The following is a 21,770-nucleotide window of genomic DNA, read 5'->3' as shown; positions in this document are numbered from 1 at the left end:
GTGTTGGGGGCTGGGGTAAGAGACACTGATTGAATAGCAATGACTGCATGATTTATGGTGTGCATTATGGCGGGGCTCATTTGAATATATGCTAATCAGCCTTTCTTCTCCTCGTTTTTGTTTGTAAGATTTAGATTTGCTATGGCAACCCGCTGGCATGGAACGGGGAGAGCCAGGAAATGGCAGGGTGAGGTGAGCCCCGGGGGAGAGGTTGGGGCTCTGGGAGAGATGGGTTCGCATCCCGCCCTAGGGATGCAGGAGCAGCCGGTGGCATGCGAAGAGGGCAGCAGAGGGAGAAGTGAGAGCCGACCGGAGCCGAGCATCACCCCCAGCTACCTGCAGGTCCAGTAACACCTCCTTGTGACACGTCTTAAACTAGGGTAAGGGGGTGCCTCGGAGTGCCCCCAGCCCCACTTTGGCCGTGCAGAGAGGTCGCTCTTGCCCTCTGCCTCTACCCTCGTGGCCCTGCCTGTCTGCTGAGCCTCTTCCCAGTTCCCTGGAGGTAATTGGATGCTCCATTCTCTGCACCCAAAGGTGGCACCCACGGCCCCCCACTTTGCTTTTCTTTTTTTTTGGGGGGGGAGGGAAGGGGGGGGTCGGAATGACAATGCACAGAGAGAGAGCATCTGTGTGTGCTCTGTGTCCCCCCCTCCAGTCCATCCCACAGGGTCCTGGCACACTGCGGGGGGGCTCTGGGCCCACCTCCCCACCCCTGTGACTCCACATCCCCTTCCCAGTTGGACAGGGAGCTGTCCCAGTAAAGCCCAGTTACCTGCAGGCCCGGCTCGGGCGGGGGCTGCGCTGCTCCGGGAGGGTGCTGGGCTCCGGTGCTCGGGGCTGTGGAGCAGGTGGGGCTTTGTCTCCCGGTCGGTGCCGGCTCCTCTCTCCCGCAGCTGGGGTTGGAGGGCGAATGCGGTGCCGAGGCTCTGCACCCCGATTTGGGGCAGCTGTGGACCTGGTAACCGGAGTACCCCCGCGCTGGGGAAAAGGAGGACGGATTGACTCGGGGGGAGTTGTCCTCTCCTCGAACGCGGGGGGAAGCAGCCCCGTGTCGCCGGATCCTAGCCGGGGAAGAGGGGGTGTGGGCTGATGGTTCGTGTCCTTCAGAATGTCACCCAGGGCACATCCCGGGTGGGGACGGGGGCTGCCCGCTGCCATCGCCCAGCAGAGCACGGAGCCCATCCCGGGTTGTGGGAGCCGGGCTTGGGTGGTCCCCTGATGCCCCACTGCCACGCGTGACTGCAAGTCAATCCCGGAGCTGCTTCGGGTTATCTCTTTGGCCCCTGGGATGGGCGCTGCTTGTCGCCGCAGCGACCCGAAGGGACGGGTCGAGCCACCTGCTCCGACAGGGAGCCGATGCCCTCTCTCGGCTTTCCCAGAGCCCTTTCAACCTTAGGAAGCGGCAGGACGGAGCCCCGGGCTGGGAACGAGCGATCGCAGCCCCGACCCCGAGGGGACGGAGGTGCCTGGGCCTTTCTCGCCTCCCCGCCGTAGTAAACCGGGACCAAACGGGGTGCAGGGACACTGCCCCTCTTGCCGGTGTTATCTTCCCCAAACCCTCACTTTGTTGTTTTGCAAAGGCCCTGAAATATTCATGGCGCTGCGCCGAGCACCTCGGAATGAATCTTTAATCAAAAAGGGTACCAGGAGCCAAAATAAGCTCCCCCCGCCCCCGACTCAAGCTCCCATCCTCGGATTTGGGGGCAGTGAGGCCGACACCGGGGGGCTGGAGGAACTAAGCCCTGCTCCGAGGGTCTTCTATTGGGAACGTGGGAACGAGGAGCCCGGGGACTCGCAGCTCTTTCTCAGGGGTGGTTTTCCCGCGACCAGACCTAGAATTTGGGGTGCCCGACATGTAGATTTCGGCCGGGAAAGGCTAGAAGAGACGGCCCAGACCCTCGCGAAGCCCCGGTTAGACGGGACGGGAGGCAGGCGTCGGCGGCAGCGCATCCCGGTCCCATCCAGGCCCACCGGGAGAATGTATTCGTTGAGGGAGAAATGCACAATCGGAGGACATCACCGAGCCGGCAGCTTCCCCGGCAACACCGCACCGGGGGCTGCCGCTAACCAGGGCAGGCAGGGCTACGAGGTGACACCGGAGGGACAAGCAGCACCGGCCCAGTCCCGGCTCCGCGGGCTTGTGAAGCGCATCCCGGTGGCTCCGGTGGCGGCAGACACTTCGGGACACGCAGGTCCCGGCGGTTCGGTGTAGGGTAGGGGTTTTCTCCCTAAACCCTCGACCAGATCTGGGGGCTCAAACCTCTCCGGGCTCTCCCTTTGTACCCCCCGCGAATGTTAAGGTGCTCAGAAAATCCCGGTGAACCGGAGGAGTGGGGTGGGAAGGGGGAGATTTCCGTTCCCGGTCATTTAGGAGCTCGGAGGTGCTAATATCGGGGGTAGCCGGGATGAAATTTTGGGTTTCATTTAAAAATAGCTGATTTTCATTTCCAAGGGGAGGGGAGGGGGGGAAGGAGGAGGAATTTTGCCCCGCATCGCGCCGCAAGCAGGAGAAGAGGGGGTGAGAAAAGCAGGAGGTCACACACCCCCTAACCGAGCACCTTCCCACCGGTTCCTTGGGGATGCTCTGATAGTTCCGCGGTCCCTGGAGTCGGATGGAAGGGGGGGGGGGGGGGGGTGAGGTGCTGGGTCGGGGATGGGTGGTGTGTTTTTTGGGGGGGTGGGGGGGGTGGGGAGGGAATCCAAATCCTGCCTGGCTGCCGGTTTGAGCAGTATGATTTGCTTTTCTTTTTAATAATAAAATCCCCGTTATTTTTAGGTTCTGCCGCTAGAACCACCCCCACGTTCCGCCTCCCCCCCTCCCCCCCACTTTACTCCCCCCCTCCTCCCGCATCCCGGTGCATTCCCCCCCCCCCAGCTCAGGGCTAACCTATCCCGGTCCCGACGTCAGGACGTCATTCCCTACGTAGGAAAATATGGAGAAAGCAGAGAGGGAAAAAAAAAAAGGCTTCCCCCCCCCCCCTCCTCCTCCTCCTCCTCCTCCTCCTCTCTCCCATCTCCATTTCCAAAAGGGACAAAATGGATGTTTGGGTGGAATCCAAACCCCCACCCCTCTTTCCCCACTCCCCCCTCTCACCCCTTGCCAAGAGCCCGGAGGCGGCAGGTCGGGGCTACCCGGGTTCGGTGTGTGGAGGGTTCCCGGTGTTAAAGCCCCCCGGGTGGACGTTATCTGTTTAACCCCACGTAAAGCCAACGTGATGGCGGGGGGCTGCTCCGCTTCCCGCAACCCCCTGCTTCTCCTTCCCGATTTTCTCCGGGAGACACAACCTGGCACCGCCTGGATCGACTCCGGGCATCGCCTTCTCCCCCCTTACACCTCCAGCCCCCACCCCGATGGTCGCCGGTGTCCCGGCTCACGCTAAGTCATTAATGGATGCAGATATGCGGAGGGAGGTAAACAATTTTCCCACCCCCCCTTACCCCCCCCACCCCTTTTCCCTCCCCTTCTCTAGCTCTGGTTTCCTCTTTCCTTGCCCTGCACTCAAGTCCCGGGGCCGGGGCAGCGCGCAGTGGGCACTGCCCGTCGGTGGGGCCGGGCCGTGCGGGCACAGGCAGCCTCCTCGCTCCCCTCTGCTCCAGCTTCTCCCAACTTGGAGCAAGTCTGAAAGGAGGGTGTCCAGCACCCGCAGCCCCCCCCCCCCCCCCCCCCCCAACCCCCCCCACCCCTTTCCTTTCCCGGGCCTTTATGTTTTTTAAAGGGGGTGGGGGCGGTTTGCGTTTTTATTTCTTTCAGGTTGCTTTTTGTTGGTGTTGTTATTACCACCACCCCCCCCTTCTCCCCGGATTAAGGGACCGTGGGTCCCTCCAGCCCGGTGTGAGTGTCGAGGGTGGAGGGGAGGTTTGGGGCGGGTGGGGGGGGGGGGGGGGGGGGGGGGGGCGAGGCGTGGAAAGCTGCCCTCCCTCCGGCTCCCGCAGCGTCGGAAACAATGGCCACGGGCTCCATGGGGACAATACCCGGCGGAGCCGAGCTGTTTGGGTTGCAGGACACGTCCACCACCGCCTCGGCCACCCCGGGCTTCAACCCCCCCACCCCCATTCCTGCTCCCCCCGAGGAGAAAGGACCCTCCGTTCCCCCGGGACAAGCACCCCTAGCTCTCCCTGGGCTGTGGGAAAACGCTGAGCTGGGGCTGCGCAGGGGGCACCAAACTTAGGCAAAAGTGTCCCTCCGCCACCTCAGGGCCGGACTCCGTCACCTCCCAGCCCTCAGGACCCCCTCCTCACCCCCTCACCCCCCCTCATTTCCAGTTTCCCATCCCACTTTCCCTCCACAAACTCCACCGGCTTCTCCCGACCTGGGCACTCAACAGGTCGGTACCGACCAGTCCCCGTTCCCCCCCATCCCCCCCTTCCCCAAGGTGCTCTCATCTCCTCTTCCTTAAATCCCTCAAATCCCAATTTTCCCAACCCTTCAGCACTTTCCCCCAACCCTCTCCTCTATCCCACACCCCCCCCCCCACCCCCCCCACCTCCTCACCCCTCCGCACCCCTCCTCTACTCCTCATTATTCCTGTTATCCCAAGGCAGCCTCCGTGCCCAAACGCCGGCATGTGCGAAGCAAACAGAGCGCGATTGTTCCGAGCCTGGGAACGCGCGGAGGGGGCGCGGGGGCCGCCGCCCGCCGCCCCCCGCCCGGCCCCGCTCTAGACGCGATTGTGATGGAAATCAGCTCTTCTTCCCCCCCCCCCCCCCCCACCCCCACCCCTCTATTTTTTTTTTTTGTTGTTGTGTGTGTTGGTTTTTTCACACCCCCCCTCCCCTTCCCCTCCTCCTCCTCCTCCTCCTCCTCCTCCTCCTCCTCCTCCTCCTCCTCCTCCTCCTCCTCCTCCTCCTCCTCCTCCTCCTCCTCCTCCTCCTCCTCCTCCTCCTCCTCCTCCTCCTCCTCCTCCCCTCCTCCTCCTTCTCCTCCTCCTCCTCTTTCCCCGCATGCTGTTGAACTTGATGTTGACTCCTTATATTTTTTTTGCCCTCTTCTTTTTGGTAGGGGGGGGGGGGCAGAGGGAGGCGGGAGGGGAGCTGGGGTGGGTTTCACATCTTTTCGGTCACTTCGTTGGGTTTTTTTTTTTGTTTTGGTGTGGTTTGATTTGGGTTTGGTTGTTTTTTTTTTTTAACACTTTCCCCTCCCCCCCCCCCTCAAATATATTTCCCTCCCCCCCCCCCCTTTCCCCTTCTTAATTTTGGTGGGAAAATTTCCTGGCCGAGTCTGCGGTGTGAAATTAATTAATCAAGGGCCTCTAGATGGCAAATGGGACACAAAAGGGGACAGCCCGGGGAAAACTCCGACCAACTCACAAAAGCCACCCCCGGGATTTAGAACCCCCCGGGCCGGTAAGAACGACAGCCCTGCCCTGCCTGGTGCCCGAGGTAAGGGGCTGCCGGAGCCGAGTTTCCCTCTCTGCGCCTATTTTTTCCCCCCTTCTCTATTTTCCCTTTTCTTTTCCCCCCTCCTTTAATTTTTTTTCCTTTCTAATTTTCTCTTTCCTTTTATTTTTTCCTTCTTATTCTTTTGTAAATTTTTTTTCCTCCCTTCTTTTTCTTTTTCTTTTTTCCCCTTTTTATTTTTTTTTGCCTTCTTTTTCTTTTCTTTCGCCTTCTTTTTTCCCTTTCTTTTTCTTTTTCCCCCCTTATTTTTCTTTTTTCCCCTTTCTTTTTCTTTTTTCCCTTTCTTTTTCTTTTTTCCCTTTCTTTTTCTTTTCCCCCCTTATTTTTCTTTTCCCCCCTTATTTTTCTTTTTTCCCCTTTTTCTTTTTTCCCTTTCTTTGTCTTTTTTCCCTTTCTTTTTCTTTTTTCCCTTTCTTTTTCTTTTTTCCCTTTATTTTTTTTGCCTTCTTTTTCTTTTTTCCCCTTCTTTTCCTTTTTTCTTTCTTTTCTTTTTTTCCCCCTTCTTTTTCTTTTTTTTCTCTTTCTTTTTCTTTCTTTTTTCCCTTCTTTTTCTTTTTTTTTACCCCCCCTTTTTTTTTTTGGCGGGAGGGAGGGTGATGAAAAGAAAAGAAAGCATCTAGAGGTTTAGGGGATGTTAGCGTGCTCGTTGCATGGGCATCTAGCGTTGGTGCGAGGTTGTATCCACCTCCCCTAAAGAAAAAAAAACCAACCCCAAAAAAACAAACCAAAAAAACAACCAAACAAAAAAAATCTTTTAAAAAAATCCAAATTAAAAAAAAATCCAAACCAAAAAAATCCAAAATAAAAAAAATCAAAACAAAAAAATCCAAACAAAAAAATCCAAACAAAAAAATTCCAAACCAAAAAATTCCAAACCAAAAAAAATCCAAACAAAAAAATTCGAAACAAAAAAGAATCCAAACAAAAAGATTCGAAACAAAAAAGAATCCAAACAAAAAAATTCCAAGCAAAAAAAAATCCAAGCAAAAAAAAAATCCAAACAAAAAAAATTCGAAACAAAAAAGAATCCAAACAAAAAAATTTCCAATCAAAAAATCCAAACAAAAAAAAAATCCAAACAAAAAAAATCCAAACAAAAACAAATTCCAAACAAAAAAAATTCCAAACAAAAAAAATTCCAAACAAAAAATCCAAACAAAAAAAATTCCAAACCAAAAAAATCCAAACAAAAAAATCCAAACAGACAAAAATTCCAAACAAAAAAAAAATTTCCAAACAAACCAAAATAAATTCCAACAAAAATCAAATTCAAACAAAACAAAACAAAAAAAGAACCCCCAAATAACGACCCAGGGGAACAAAAATCAATACCAATTCCCCACGCCAAAGGGCCGCGACTGAACCTATCGTTTGGGGGATCCAAAATATCAATTCTTTTGATTCATGATGATTTTTTTTCCGCCCCTCCCCGTCCGAAAAAAATAAGTCGAGGTGGGGGTGGGGGTGTTAGTGTGCTGCATCGCCTGGCTTGGCATGGCTGGGCACGACGGGCATTGCCAAGCCGTGGGTTTAACCCGAATCTTTGCCGTGCTCGTAAGGGGAAAGCAATTTGCACTTGGGGAGGTGTTGGGGTTGGTTTCCAATCACCCCCTCCCGGCTTTTAATTCCAGCGGGTGCTGAGCGTCTGCGTCGTCCGAGTGGTTTAGCAGAGACGAGGGAGGTGTGTGGGGGTTGATGGAGTGGGGGGGGGGGGATAAATATTGCCGATACATTGTGATTGCCTACGGAAGGTTGGCATCAGTTTGAGTACGGAAGGTTGGCATCAGTTTGGGGAGTTCATTCCCCAAGCGTTGAGGGTTTGGTTATTTGGGGGGGGGGAGAGCTATTTCTGCACAGGAACAGGCCAAAAATAGAAGCGTCAAATCCCCTCCCGCTCTTTGTTGCCTCAACACCTTTAGGTGACAGCGGCTGAGGAAAAGAAAAATCATCGAAATGGGTGAAACCTTCGGATTTTGCCTGCATCGATATTTCCAAGCTGGCAGGAATTTGGGTGGATTTAGAGGGGGGAGGGGGTGGGGGTTAGGGATGGTTTTTTTTCCTCAGGGTCAGGATCCTCCAACACTCATCGGTGCTGGTTGAATTAGGGATGTGCGAGGGAAAGGAGTCGTTGTGGTTTAAATGGAATTCAGTCTGGGAGCAAATGAAGGGAATGAGGGAAATAAAAAAAAAGGGGGGGGGGAGAAGAAATGGGGAAGGAAAACAAAACAAACAGATTAATAGAGATAAAAAAAGGGGGGGGAGAAGAAATGGGGAAGGAAAACAAAACAAACAGATTAACAACAACAAAAAAAAAGAGATAAAAAAAGAGGGGGAGAAGAAATGGGGAAGGAAAACAAAACAAACAGATTAACAACAACAAAAAAAAAGAGGGGGGGGGAAATCTTAGTGGGGAGGGGGGAAAAAAAAGAGGAGGAAAAAGAAATCAGCTGAAAAATGCTTTTTTTTCGAAGGGCTCAGGGCCGAGAGAGAGGCTTTGCTGCCAGGGGAGCGGCGGCAGCTGCCCGGTGAGATGCTCCGGTGCCAGGGAATGTTTCGCTGGCAGCGGTGGGAGGGTAGTTAGGCTGCCCCTCGCCCGTTAAAGGTGGACAGACAGACAGACAGAAAGACAGAGTGCGGGTGTGGGGCTGCCCCTCATGGAAGGGCATCGTTCATCTCTTTCCCCGCAGCAGAGGCCGTGTCCCGGGCAGGGCCGGGGCGCGGAGGAGTAGGTATCCCCTCTCCGTGGGTGGAAAGGATGGGTTTAAGGATATCCTACGCCCTGCCCGTCGGTGGGACCGGTGCCGGCTGACCGGGCAGGGGCTCCAGCGCCGCCCACCCCCCCCGCCCCCGCTGCCAACCTCGCCTGGAAAGTTGCTCCAAGTTGGAGCGATGGCGGCGGCTCCTCCTGACGCTTCTTCTCTCTCTTTCCCTCCCCAGGTAGGCTCGACCGGACGGCATTAGGAGCACACCGGCACACCGGGCAAGGCGGAGGTAACCGCGATTCCCCATCCCCCCCCCCCCCAACCCTTCCAACCTCTTCTCCAAAGAGACGCGGCTGGCTCTACCGGGGCAGGTGCGGGACTCGCAGTTAGTGGCGTTACCGGCAACAGCGGGAAGTTCGCTGGCACACTGCGGCATCCCCTGTTACGGTGGGGAAAGGGAGACCGACAGCTGGCCGGGCTCCGCTTCTCCCGTAAGAAGCGGGACCGCAGAGCCTCCCGGAGCCGAGCCCAGCCGCGCTGCCTCCCGCCGAGGCGGCCGGTGGCTCCTGCAGCGAGCGCCGTGCTCGTACCGGAGCCCAACATGGCTGCTGCAGTGAAGGTATTTGATTCACACGAGGGGAAGAACCGAGGTACGAGAGGCACCGGGGCCGGTGCCAGCATCCTCAGCCACCGGGGCGAGTGGCACAGGCGGGTGACGGGTCGGTAAGTGCCAGGGAGGAACAGAGACGGACGGCCCCTGTAGAGCCCCCTCCGCGGACACGCGTGGGTCTCCTCCTTTTCCGTGTTGGTGCTGCCAAAGCTCCTCCGCGCTCCCTCGGGGACGGGGAGCTTTGAGGAGAGGGCACCGGCAACCGGAGAGAGCAATGCGGGCCGCAGCAGCACGCCCGGGCCCAGCCGAGGTGGATACCGGGCTCGGGGCCAGTGGGGTAACGGGGCCAGTGAGGATGCTGCGGGGGGGAAACAACCTTTGACCCTTCCCCGAACCCGGCCCAGGCTGGAGGATGCTGCCGGGGTGGTGGAGGAGCTCCGCCGGTACCGTTTTTTGACCCGGTCGGAGCTTTGGGGCCGCGGCCGTTGTTGGGATTTTACCCTTCGGGATGGAACCGCGGCCGAGCCTGCCCGGGACTCGGTAACGGAACCCACATTGAGGGTGGAGAGGGACCAGGACTGACTGTGCCCCGGGCAGTGTGGACAGCAACGGGGCCGAGCCCGCCTGGGCTGGGCAAAGGAGACGTTTCAGCGGCGGAGGTAACGGCACCGGTTCGGCCCACGCTCGGTGCAGACCCACGGTGGGGAAGCGCAGGCGGCAGCTACAGGAGGTGTTACGGGGGAAATGATCCGTTAATTTGGAACTTGGAGGCTTCGCTGGCACCATCGGAACGGTTGGCTCTACCCTGGTGCACCGGAGCACCGGGAGCCGTAGGGATGAGAGCAGTAATAATTAATAGCAATGATAGAGATTAATTAGTAGCGGCTTGGAAAGAGAAGGACGAAGGAGAAACGACCCCGACCTGCCCCGGGGCGCGGCGTCCGCCGCGATTCAGCACCACGGAGAGCGGCGGGGCCGGTGCCCCCGGTTCCCGGTGCCCGGTGCCGGCGGGAACAGCCTCCGCCCGCTCCCCGCCGTGCTGAGGCCGCCGGGAGCGGCCGGTGCTCCTGCCAAGGAGCTCCCCGATCCTAAGGGTCCCCGGTACTGGGTAGAAAGCTCCTAGAGAGCTCCCGGTGCTTAGGGGTTGGCATCTCCGCCAGCGTCGCCGTGCCGACACAGACAGTGATGTACGTGCTGCATCTATAGGTGGATGTATAGAGATGGGCGGGTGTGGGCAACGGGCACCGGGACGGATCCGTTCCTTCTTCCCGAAACCGGGAGCGCTGTGAGCGGGAACAGGGCCCCTCTACCCACCCGGCCCTGATGCCCACGGCCGGGGCACCAGCACGATGCTGTTTCTGGAGCCGGTGCTGTGCCTAGTGCTGGTGGCATTCGCGGACCCGGAGCCGGTTGCCATGGCCAGGCCGGTGTCATGCCCGGGGCCGGTGCTGTGCCCTCCTGGCTGTTTCGTTTTCAGCCGGTTTCCACTGGAGCGAGATGCGACGAGACAGCCTCAGGAGGGCTGAGGAGCCCGGCGGACCGGGGCAAGGTTTTGGGGGGGATGGGATGGGGTGTGGAGGGGCAGCAGAGGCATGCAGGATACTGGGGAGGGTCAGGATGGTGCTGCGCGGGATGTGCGGGGCCGTGGGTGTACGTGGAGGGAGTGCGGGACCATGTGGGAGGCAGGACGAGGGTGCCCAGCAGTGTGTGGGCATCGGTGTGAACGGTCCTGAGGGTGCACCGGGGTTTGGCGGAGCGCCACGGGTGCCCAGGCATCCCTGGGTGGGTGTGCGCACGCCGGGGCTACGGCTGTGCCCATCGATGCGCTCCCGGTGTGAGGCGGATGGAGGTACCGGGAAAGGCCTCTGCTTTCCCGTCGCCCCTGCCCCTGGCCCGTTCTGTCCCGCCGTTACCAGGGGAGTAGAGTGAGTACCTTTGCACCGGGACAGGACCGGCCGGGACCGGCCGCACGGGGGGGACGTGGAGCCGGACTTCGGCCCGCTCCCCGGGCTCTGCCCCGCCGCCTCTCCGAGCCGCGGTCCAGCTTTGTCCCGGGCCTTATCTACCCTTTCGGAGGGCAGAGCCGAGGCTGGACGCACCGGGGCACTCCGTTACCCTCCGGGATGCAGGTGGGTCGACCCCGATTTTACTTCCGAGCCAGTCGCCACTTTCCCCTTTGTAGAGTCCGTGAGAGCAGCCCCGACGGGAGGGTCCGGCCAACCCCATCGCCTATCCCCCGTCTTTTTCCCTCGCTGGGCACCTCGGATTCTATCCAGCCCTTACCGGGAAGGGGGTTGGCTCCTCCACAGTCCTGCCAGAGCGGGGTTACCCACGGGGCACCTCCGCCTCCCCGACGGGGCGGGACGGCTGCGGCGGGAGGCTGGGTCCTAGGGGGCCCGGGGTGAGCAGACGGGCGGGCCCCCAGGGACAGCGGCAGCCGTGGCGAATGGCACAACCCCCCCCCCCCCCCCCCCCCCCCCCAAAGGGGAGGAGGGGTTGGGGGGTGACCCCTGCCCCGGCCCCACGCCCGAGCTGTCCCAGCCCCGCCGCTCGGGCTTTGTCCCCGCCGGCCGCCCCGTCCCTCCTCCCGCCCTCCCCCGCCCTCCAGCCAGCCCCCCGCCGCCGGCTCTGCCTCAACTTTAGAGGCACCAGGGAGCGGGACACGGCACCGGCACCGGCACCGAGTAGGAGCATCCAGCCTCCATCCCGGGCCGAGCCTCCTCCCCATTCTGTCAGCCTGGGAAGGATGCGGCGACCCGGAGCCGGCGGCGACAGCTTGCAGCACCGTCCCTATCGGGGCGAGCAGGTATCCCCCCATCCTCGGGACCCCTTCCCGGGTCCCTTTCCCCGTATCCCCCGTCCTCTCCGCTTCCCTCTCTGCGAGTCGGGAGCAGCCGCTCCGCCGAGTTTTCCCCCGAGCAGCCTCACTACCGGAGCTTTCTCGGCGGCTTCCCCCGCCGCGGCCCGCCCGGTGCCCGCTGCCGGTGCCCGCAGCCTCTCGGACGGGGAGTAGGGTCCCTGCGGACAAGGACGGGGCCATCCCAAGGGATGCAGGGGATACCCCGCGGTGAGAATCACGGCCTGGAGCCCCAGGATATGTGGGATCTCTCCCGGGGATGCGGGCCCGGCTGCGGGGAGCGGGTACCGGCGGAAGAGGAGGATGAAGGCGGCAGAGTGGGGGGTGCGGTGGAACACCCCCCGAGGGGGGACACACCTTTCGGTTGGACTCTTCCCTTCCCCAACCACTCTCATGACTCAGCAGTTCCGTGCCAGTGGTTCACAGTAAATGTAAAGTGGGATCAGGCTCCGGGCGGGTCTGGGGCGACTTTGGGGTTGGGAAAGGGGCAAACCTCTCGGGCCGCAGGATGGATCCCGGAGGAGCATCCTGCCTTGCGATGCCCACCCCCACCACCCCCCCGGGGGTGGGGGGCATGCCAGAGCTGAGAGGAGCTGAACCCTTTTTAGGCTGCAGGTCCCCTTTTGGGGTGCAGCCGTTGAGTCGCAGGGCGCTTGGGCAGCACCGAGAGCTGCGGTTTGCATCTCACGGCGCCGGCAGCAGATTCCTGCTCTGCTACCCAAACCTTTGGCTTTCTCCATCCTTGGTGGTGAAGGGACCCTGGGTGAGGGGTGGTGGGGAGGGGGGGGGGGGGGGGGGCTGCTCGGGAAGGACCTGGGTGGGTTTTTCTCTTTGGTTATCTAGCTGTATGAGTGTATGTGATATCATAAAGCTAGAGAACCGAATGTAAAAACCCACTCGCTGTTCTCCAACAGAAGAGCCCTGCCCTCCCAGCAGGAACTCAGTGCCCACCAACCTCCCCGAGGGCATTGGTGCCAGTGCCTTTTGCCAGTGGAAAGAGCCCTTAGAAGCCAAATGTGGCTTTAGAAATGTCAGTGCGGGGTTGGGGTGGGTTTTTTTTTTTGGTCTTGGATCGTTTTCAGTGAGGTCCAGAGCCAGCTCCTGTGCTGGGCTGGTTATTTGGAGATCAGCTTGGGGTTGCTCAGGTCACCAACAAGGTTCCTCAGCACCTTGATTTAGAGAATTATATATATGTATTTATCTTTAAAGTGGTTTTGGGGTTGGGTTGGTCATTTTTTGGCTGCACTTTTAATTTCCACGTCGACAATTAAGCTCGGTCTGGGTGTGCCAGAGAATAATTGTAACCAGGCCAGCTCAGAAACATCTCCTCCCCCACAAAAAACCACCCTCCCCCCCCCCCCTCCCTGTTTATAAGCAAGGAGAAGGAAAAGTTGCTTAAATAGATCACCACATGCAAAGTGGAATTGAGCTCAAACCTCTTCTCCAGGCCGGGGTCTCTACTGGGGAAGAGAAACAAATCGCCGGCACTTGGAGCTCCTGCAGCTGCAGGCAGCTTGCAGCTTTGTTCTTCCGAGCTGAGCACTTGGGAACATCACTCCAAGGGTGCTCCAATCTCAACCTTCTCCCCAGTTCCTCCCCAGACCCTCCCTGTGCTCCCCAAACCCATGGCTTGGGGGTGTTGCGTGCAGCCAGCTCCTTCCTTCCCTTCGGCTCCTCTTGGTGCCGGTGGAAGCTTGGTGGTGCTGGGCTGGGCTCCAAATCCCTGGGTCATGCAGGAGCACTGGATCTGGACCCCATGAATGGTGTTGGAAGAGGGAAAAGGGTTGCAAGTGGTGAGCCCAAAGGCTGAATGGTTCCCAGTTATTCCTGGGAAGCTCAGGGAAGGGAGGAGTGGTGCATTCTGGAGTGCTTTGGGGGGCAGCTTGGGAAGCAAGAGAGGTCCTTCCACGGCTGCAGAGTCCAAGCTGTGTGCTCTTGGATGTTGGGAAGTGGTCAGTGAGGAGGGTCCACAGATGGGCCCAGGCACCCATGTGCTTGGACCACTGCAGGATCAGGCCCTGGCATTGCCAGGCCAGCAGTCTGAGCAAGGAAGTGGCACCAGGACAGGTCTCCCCTCCTTGCTGCTCAGGTCTTTGGTGCATCCATCCTCTGGCTGGCTTGGGAGAAAGGGAAGAGCACCAGCACCAGATAGTAATATTCCCTCACTCCAGCAGCCTCTCCCTGCCTGTGAATCCTGACTGCTACATGGGCTGGCACCTTCTCTTTCACCTGATGCTACAGGAGTCTGTAGCAGGGCAGGAATTTGGGGTGCAAGAGGTCGGGGGTGCACTTCCCTCTCTCCCTCCAGCCGGTCAGATTTGTTCTCCTGGCATCCTTGGCACTGCTCCTCCATGCCCAACTGCACTAAAGGCTTAGATTAAGTCACTTTGGGCCTTTTGCTAGGCAGGGAGGAGGTGGATTGGAGATATGGTGAGGGATAAAGTGGGAATCACCCCCATACACCCCAAAAGATGGTGTGAGATAAAGAGGAGACAGTCCCTTGTGCACTGCCTGTGGTTTGGGGGGGGTGGGGACAGGAGCTGGCATTCTGTGGTGGTGCTGAGCTGGGGGAGACTCTTTGCTGCAGCACAATGTGGAGCTGCCGTGGTGGACAGAGCCACCAGCTCGTCTCCTTGGTGGAGGCTCAGGTCCCCAGAGCAGGGAGTGTGTCCCATACCACGGCCAGTGCCATGCAGTGCTGTGCTCACAGGGCTGGGTGGATGCAGCACTGCTCCAGGAGGAAGGAAAAAGTTGCCCAAATCCTTTTATTTTGCCCCCAGATCCTTGATTTTGTTGCCCAAATCCTTGATTTTTCCCCCAAATCCTTGGTTGTTTGCCCCCAAATCCTTGATTTTTTTTGCCCCCAAATCCTTGATTTTTTTTGCTCCCAAATCCTTGATTTTTTTGGGCCCCAAATCCTTGATTTTTTTGTCCCAAATCCTTGATTTTGTTGCCCAAATCCTTGATTTTTTGCCCCCAAATCCTTGATTTTTTTTGCCCCCAATCCTTGATTTTTTTTGCCCCCAAATCCTTAATTTTTTGCCCCCAAATCCTTGATTCTTTTTGCCCCCAAATCCTTGATTCTGTTGCCCAAATCTTTGATTTTGTTGCCCAAATCCTGGATTTTTTGCCCCCAAATCCTTGATTTTTTTTGCCCCCAAATCCTTGATTTTTTTTGCCCTCAAATCCTGATTTTTTTTGCCCCCAAATCCTTGATTTTTTGCCCCCAAATCCTTGATTTATTTTGCCCCCAAATCCTTTATTTTTTTGGCCCCCAAATCCTTGATTTTTTGCCCCCAAATCCTTGATTTTTTGTCCCCAAATCCTTGGTTTTTTTTGCCCCCAAATCATTGATTTTTTGCCCCAAATCCTTGATTTTTTTTGTCCCCAAATCCTTGATTTTTTGCCCCCAAATCCTTGATTTTTTTTGCCCCCAAATCCTTGATTTTTTGCCCCCAAATCCTTGATTTTTTTTGCCCCCAATTCCTTGATTTTTTGCCCCCAAATCCTTGATTTTTTGCCCTCAAATCCTTGATTTTTTTGGCCCCCAAATCCTTGATTTTTTGCCCCCAAATCCTTGAATTTTTTGCCCCCAAATCCTTGATCTTTTTTGCCCCCAAATCCTTGATTTTTTGCCCCAAATCCTTGGTTTTTTTTCCCTAAGCTCCTCCAAGGGATGGCAGATTTGTGTTGGAGGAGTCTTCCTCATGCCAGACCCACTTGGAGCAGCTCAGGTTCTCCAAGACCAGGAGCAGATGTGAATCCTGTGGCTTTGTGTGTGGGATTGGCCAAGCTTTGAGCAGGGTTTGAGTAGGGTTTGGGCAGGATTTGAGTAGAGTTTGAGTGGGGTTTGAGAAGGGTTTGAGTGGGGTTTGAGCAGGATTTGAGTAGGGTTTGAGTAGGGTTTGAGTGGGGTTTGAGCAGGATTTGAGTAGGGTTTGAGTAGGGTTTGAGCAGGGTTTGAGTAGGGTTTGAGCAGGGTTTGAGCAGGATTTGAGTAGGGTTTGAGTAGGGTTTGAGTGGAGTTTGAGCAGGGTTTGAGTAGGGTTTGAGCAGGATTTGAGTAGGGTTTGAGTGGAGTTTGAGCAGGGTTTGAGTAGGGTTTGAGTAGGGTTTGAGCAGGGTTTGAGTAGGGTTTGAGTGGAGTTTGAGCAGGGTTTGAGTAGGGTTTGAGCAGGATTTGAGTAGGGTTTGAGTGGGGTTTGAGCAGGGTTTGAGTGTGGTTTGGGCAGGATTTGAGTAGGGTTTGAGTGGGGTTTGAGCAGGGTTTGAGTAGGGTTTGAGCAGGATTTGAGTAGGGTTTGAGTGGGGTTTGAGCAGGGTTTGAGTAGGGTTTGGGCAGGATTTGAGAAGGGTTTGAGTGGGGTTTGAGCAGGGTTTGAGTGTGGTTTGGGCAGGATTTGAGTAGGGTTTGAGTGGGGTTTGAGCAGGGTTTGAGTAGGGTTTGGGCAGGATTTGAGTAGGGTTTGAGTGGGGTTTGAGCAGGGTTTGAGTAGGGTTTGGGCAGGATTTGAGTAGGGTTTGAGTGGAGTTTGAGCAGGGTTTGAGTAGGGTTTGAGCAGGATTTGAGTAGGGTTTGAGTGGGGTTTGAGCAGGGTTTGAGTAGGGTTTGGGCAGGATTTGAGTAGGGTTTGAGTGGGGTTTGAGCAGGGTTTGAGTGGGGTTTGGGCAGGATTTGAGTAGGGTTTGAGTGGGGTTTGAGCAGGGTTTGAGTAGGGTTTGGGCAGGATTTGAGTAGGGTTTGAGTGGAGTTTGAGCAGGGTTTGAGTGGGGTTTGGGCAGGATTTGAGTAGGGTTTGAGTGGGGTTTGAGCAGGGTTTGAGTAGGGTTTGGGCAGGATTTGAGTAGGGTTTGAGTGGAGTTTGAGCAGGGTTTGAGTAGGGTTTGGGCAGGATTTGAGCAGAATTTGAACAGGGTTTGAGCAGGGCTTCAGTAGGGTTTGAGCAGGGTTTGAGTAGGGTTTGGGGAGAATTTGAGCAAGGTTTGAATGGGATTTGGGGGAAAATTGAGCAGGGTTTGAGCAGAATTTGAGCAGGGTTTGAGTAGGATTTAAGGAGGGTTTCAGCAAGGAGGGTTTGAGTAGGGTTTGGGCAGAGTTTCAGTAAGGTTTGGGCAGGGTTTGAGCAGGATTGGAGCAGGGTTTGTGTAGGGTTTGAACAGAGTTTCAGTGAGGTTTGGACAGGGTTTGAGTAGGATTGGAGCAGAGTTTGTGTAGGGTTTGAACAGAGTTTGAGTAGAGTTTGGGCAGAGTTTCAGTAAGGTTTGGGCAGGGTTTGAGTACAGTTTCAGTAGGGTTTGGGCAGAGTTTCAACAGGGTTTGAACAGGATTTGAGCAGAGTTTAAGAAGGTTTTGAGCAGGGTTTAATCAGGGCTTGAACAGGGTTTCATCAAGGTTTGAGCAGAGTTGAATCAGGGTTTGAGCAGGGTTGAATCAGGGTCTGAGCAGGGTTGAATCAGGGTTTGAGCAGGGTTGAATGAGGGTTTGAACAGGGTTGAACCAGGGTTTGAGCAGGGTTGAATCAGGGTTTGAGCAGGGTTGAATCAGGGTTTGAGCAGGGTTTGAGCAGGGTTTAATCAGGGTTTGAACAGGGTTGAATCAGGGTTTGAGCAGGGTTGAATCAGGGCTTGAACAGGGTTTCATCAAGGTTTGAGCAGGGTTGAATCAGGGTTTGAGCAGGGTTGAACCAGGGTTTGAGCAGGGTTTAATCAGGGTTTGAACAGGGTTGAACCAGGGTTTGAGCAGGGTTTGAACAAGGTTTCATCAAGGTTTGAACAGGGTTGAATCAGGGTTTGAGCAGGGTTTAATCAGGGTTTGAACAAGGTTTGAACAGGGTTGAACCAGGGTTTGAACAGGGTTGAACCAGGTTTTGAGCAGGGTTGAACCAGGGTTTGGGCAGAGTTTAATCAGGGTTTGAGCAAGATTTAATCAGGGTTTGAGCAGGGCTTAATCAAGGTTTGAACAAGGTTTTGGCACCAACTTGCCCAGGCTTGGTTCTGTGGATCAGCAGAAGAAGCCTCTGGCAGCATTTCAGCAGCAGCGAGGCCGTGTGGGGACAGCTGGGAGGATGCAAAGCAGCATCTGAGCAGCAGTGGGAGGCATGCACCACGCACAGCACCACGAACCGATGCTGTGCACCCATCCTACCCCTCTCTACTCCCCATCCCAGGCTGAGCTGTACCCCTAAACCCACCCCCTACCCCCACCACCCAGCCGAGGAGCAGAGGTGAAGCGGCAGAGGCTGCACCATGCTCGGGAAACCTTCTCCTCTCCTCCTGACTACTTGTAAACCATTCAGCCAGAATTCCTTAAAATAGGTTCCACTTTAAGGACTTATCTGCTGAATGCCATTAATTTTCTGGGGTTCATTAAAAGCAAACTTGGTATCATAGCAACTGAATCTATTCCAGGGAAGCAGCCAATTGCGCCGTGCGGTGCCTGCAACCGAAGGCAACAGAAAGAAGCCTTTCAGGTTTATTCTTGGGGTTTGTGCTTATTTCTTTTTCCTCCCCTCCTTCTTCTTTTCCAAGTGAAGTTTGCATTTTGCAGTGGTTTCTTGCTCACAGAAGAGTTGGTCAATTTTTTTTCTCCTAGCCAATCTGCAAGCAGAGGGGGAAAAAAATCACCAACTCGGCAAAATATTTGCTGCCGTCGCCTTCGGTTTCGTGCCAGCTCCGTGCAGGGGGTGGTGGAGGGGGAAGAGGGATGGGGATGATGTGGGGTGGGATGTGGGTGAGTGATGGGGCTGGGAATTCAGGTTTGTGCTTGGGACAAGCTGGGCTCATCCTTCAAGGGTTTGGTTGTTGGATGGGTTGGGTTGGAAGGCATCTTAAGGTGTGGAATGGTTTAGGTTGGAAGGGAGCTTAAGGTGTAGAATGGTTTAGGTTGGAAGGGAGCTTAAGGTGTAGAATGGTTTAGGTTGGAAGGGAGCTTAAGGTGTAGAATGGTTTAGGTTGGAAGGGATCTTAAGGTGTAGAATGGTTTAGGTTGGAAGGGATCTTAAGGTGTGGAATGGTTTAGGATGGAAGGGATCTTAAGGTGTAGAATGGTTTAGGTTGGAAGGGATCTTAAGGTATAGAATGGTTTAGGTTGGAAGGGATCTTAAGGTGTGGAATGGTTTAGGTTGGAAGGGATCTTAATGTATGGAATGATTTAGGTTGGAAGGGATCTTAAGGTGTGGAATGGTTTAGGTTGGAAGGGACCTTAAGGTGTGGAATGGTTTAGGTTGGAAGGAACCTTAAGGTATGGAATGGTTTGGGTTGGAAGGGATCTTAAGGTATAGAATGGTTTAGGTTGGAAGGGATCTTAAGGTATGGAATGGTTTAGGTTGGAAGGGATCTTAAGGTGTGGAATGGTTTAGGTTGGAAGGGATCTTAAGGTGTAGAATGGTTTAGGTTGGAAGGGACCTTAAGGTATAGAATGGTTTAGGTTGGAAGGGATCTTAAGGTGTGGAATGGTTTAGGTTGGAAGGGATCTTAAGGTATGGAATGGTTTAGGTTGGAAGGGATCTTAAGGTGTGGAATAGTTTGGGTTGGAAGGGATCTTAAGGTATAGAATGGTTTAGGTTGGAAGGGACCTTAAGGTATGGAATGGTTTGGGTTGGAAGGGATCTTAAGGTATGGAATGGTTTAGGATGGAAGGGACCTTAAGCTATGGAATGGTTTAGGATGGAAGGGACCTTAAGGTATGGAATGGTTTAGGATGGAAGGGACCTTAAGTTATAGAATGGTTTAGGTTGGAAGGGATCTTAAGGTGTGGAATGGTTTAGGTTGGAAGGGATCTTAAGGTGTAGAATGGTTTAGGTTGGAAGGGATCTTAAGGTGTGGAATGGTTTAGGTTGGAAGGGATCTTAAGGTGTAGAATGGTTTAGGTTGGAAGGGATCTTATAGTGTGGAATGGTTTAGGTTGGAAGGGAGCTCAAAGCTCAGCCAGTTCCAACCCCCAGCCGTAGTCAGGGACACCTCTGAGAATCAGAATCAGAACCAGTCAGGGTTGGAAGGGGCCACAAGGATCATCTAGTTCTGACTCCCCTGCCATGGGCAGGGACACCTTACCCTCTGGAACAGGTCACTCAAAGCCTCATCCAACCTGGCCTTGAACACCTCCAGGGAGATTGTGGAGCACAGGAGCACCCAATGTGATCTTTGATCACATTGGGTGCTCCTGTGCTCCACAACCTCCCTGGGCAAACCTGTGCCAGTGTCTCCCCACCCTCAACCTGTGCCAACCTCTCACCCCCCCCCCATGTTAAAGGGTGAATCTCCTTTCTTCCAGTTTAAACCCATTACCCCTCATGGAATGATGCAGTCATTAAGGCTGGCAAAAGACCTCCAAGGTCATTGAGCCCAACCCTAGCCAAGACCACCTAATTCCAACCCCCTCCCCACTATGAGCAGGGCCACCTTGCACTAGACCAGGTTGCTCAAGGCATCACCATGCCACCCTCAGGAGCAACGCTGAGCATGGATCCTGGATGGATCCAGGACTGCCCAGTGGGACTGGGGGCTGCTGGCAAAAGAGGACACTAATCCTGGTCTCATTCCCTCAGCCCCACTCAGGAAATTGTCATTATTGTCCCTCTAATCCCATCTCTCTCCTCTTCTCCATTAGGCTCTAAGCTGCAATCTTGTTCCCAGGGGATGTTGCATTGAGGATAATCCTGGGTGCTCAGCCTGGCTACTTTGGGGGCAGGGGGGAGGGAGGGCTGGGTTGGTTTTTAGCTCTGGTTGCTGGTGGGTCAGAGCTGAGGTCCCAGCAGCAGGAGAAGAGCCAAGCTGAGCATCCCCACCCAGCAGAGAGAGCTGGGGTGGGGGGTGGGGGGACAATGAGGTGCTCCCTAAAACCATGGAGATGGGAATAGGGAGCTCATGACTGGCTTGGCTGCTGGGGGGGTCAGGCTGGTGTTGTGCCCTCTGCCAGCTTGGGTGGGCAGGATCTTTCCCTGGGTTTGGCAGTGGAACAGAAGGGAGCCCTTTGTGCCATGGCTGGGTGTGAGGGATGGAGGGAGTTGGGGTTTGGGGTGTCGAGAGGAGCTGGGAAGCAGTTCCACCTCCCCACCACTGCCACCAAGCTCAGCTGGGGTCAAACTTCACCTGCTGGAGCCCTAAAAATAACAGCACCCAAGGCTGCCTCCCACTGCCAAGGGGTCTGAACTGGGGGGTGGGTGGTGGGAGCCATGTCCACAGCCATGCCAGCTGCTGGCATCACATGAAGGTCTTGGCTCCAGCCTGGGCTGCTGAACCCATCCCTGGGTGAGAGGGTCCCCAAACTACCCCTCACCTCCTCCTGGCTCTTTGCTCTTCTCCCACCACAGGCTGATGGTTTTCCAACTTGAGAGAAGGGAGGTGGGGGGAGGGGAAAAGGAAGGAAGGAAGGAAGGAAGGAAGGAAGGAAGGAAGGAAAGAAGGAAAGGAAAGGAAAGGAAAGGAAAGGAAAGGAAAGGAAAGGAAAGGAAAGGAAAGGAAAGGAAAGGAAAGGAAAGGAAAGGAAAGGAAAGGAAAGGAAAGGAAAGGAAAGGAAAGGAAAGGAAAGGAAAGGAAAGGAAAGGAAAGGAAAGGAAAGGAAAGGAAAGGAAAGGAAAGGAAAGGAAAGGAAAGGAAAGGAAAGGAAAGGAAAGGAAAGGAAAGGAAAGGAAAGGAAAGGAAAGGAAAGGAAAGGAAAGGAAAGGAAAGGAAAGGAAAGGAAAGGAAAGGAAAGGAAAGGAAAGGAAAGGAAAGAAGAAGGAAAGAAGAAGGAAAGAAGAAGGAAAGAAGAAGGAAAGAAGAAGGAAAGAAGAAGGAAAGAAGAAGGAAAGAAGAAGGAAAGAAGAAGGAAAGAAGAAGGAAAGAAAGAAAGAAAGAAAGAAAGAAAGAAAGAAAGAAAGAAAGAAAGAAAGAAAGAAAGAAAGAAAGAAAGAAAGAAAGAAAGAAAGAAAGAAAGAAAGAAAGAAAGAAAGAAAGAAAGAAAGAAAGAAAGAAAGAAAGAAAGAAAGAAAGAAAGAAAGAAAGAAAGAAAGAAAGAAAGAAAGAAAGAAAGAAAGAAAGAAAGAGATGGAAAGAAAGAGGGAGTAAGATGGAAATGGAAGGAAGGAAGGAAGGAAGGAAGGAAGGAAGGAAGGAAGGAAGGAAGGAAGGAAGGAAGGAAGGAAGGAAGGAAGGAAGGAAGGAAGGAAGGAAGGAAGGAAGAAGGAAGGAAGGAAGGAAGGAAGGAAGGAAGGAAGGAAGGAAG

General features: G+C 54.9%; 1 long non-coding RNA gene across 10 annotated transcripts in view; it reads left to right on the top strand.

The window, feature by feature from the left end:
* LOC135192239 (uncharacterized) overlaps positions 1-21,770 on the top strand; it is a 67,948-nt gene continuing 46,178 nt past the window's right edge. The window contains exons 1-3 of one of the 10 annotated variants that reach the window (XR_010308943.1): positions 1-15; positions 129-187; positions 8,335-8,388. This is a non-coding gene — a long non-coding RNA (uncharacterized LOC135192239). The other 9 variants (XR_010308940.1, XR_010308936.1, XR_010308938.1 and 6 more) reach the window with 9 other exon arrangements.

This window comes from Pogoniulus pusillus, chromosome 41 (assembly GCF_015220805.1).
Source record: "Pogoniulus pusillus isolate bPogPus1 chromosome 41, bPogPus1.pri, whole genome shotgun sequence".
Lineage (NCBI taxonomy): Eukaryota > Metazoa > Chordata > Aves > Piciformes > Lybiidae > Pogoniulus > Pogoniulus pusillus.
This window is presented reverse-complemented; position numbering and strand designations above follow the sequence as displayed.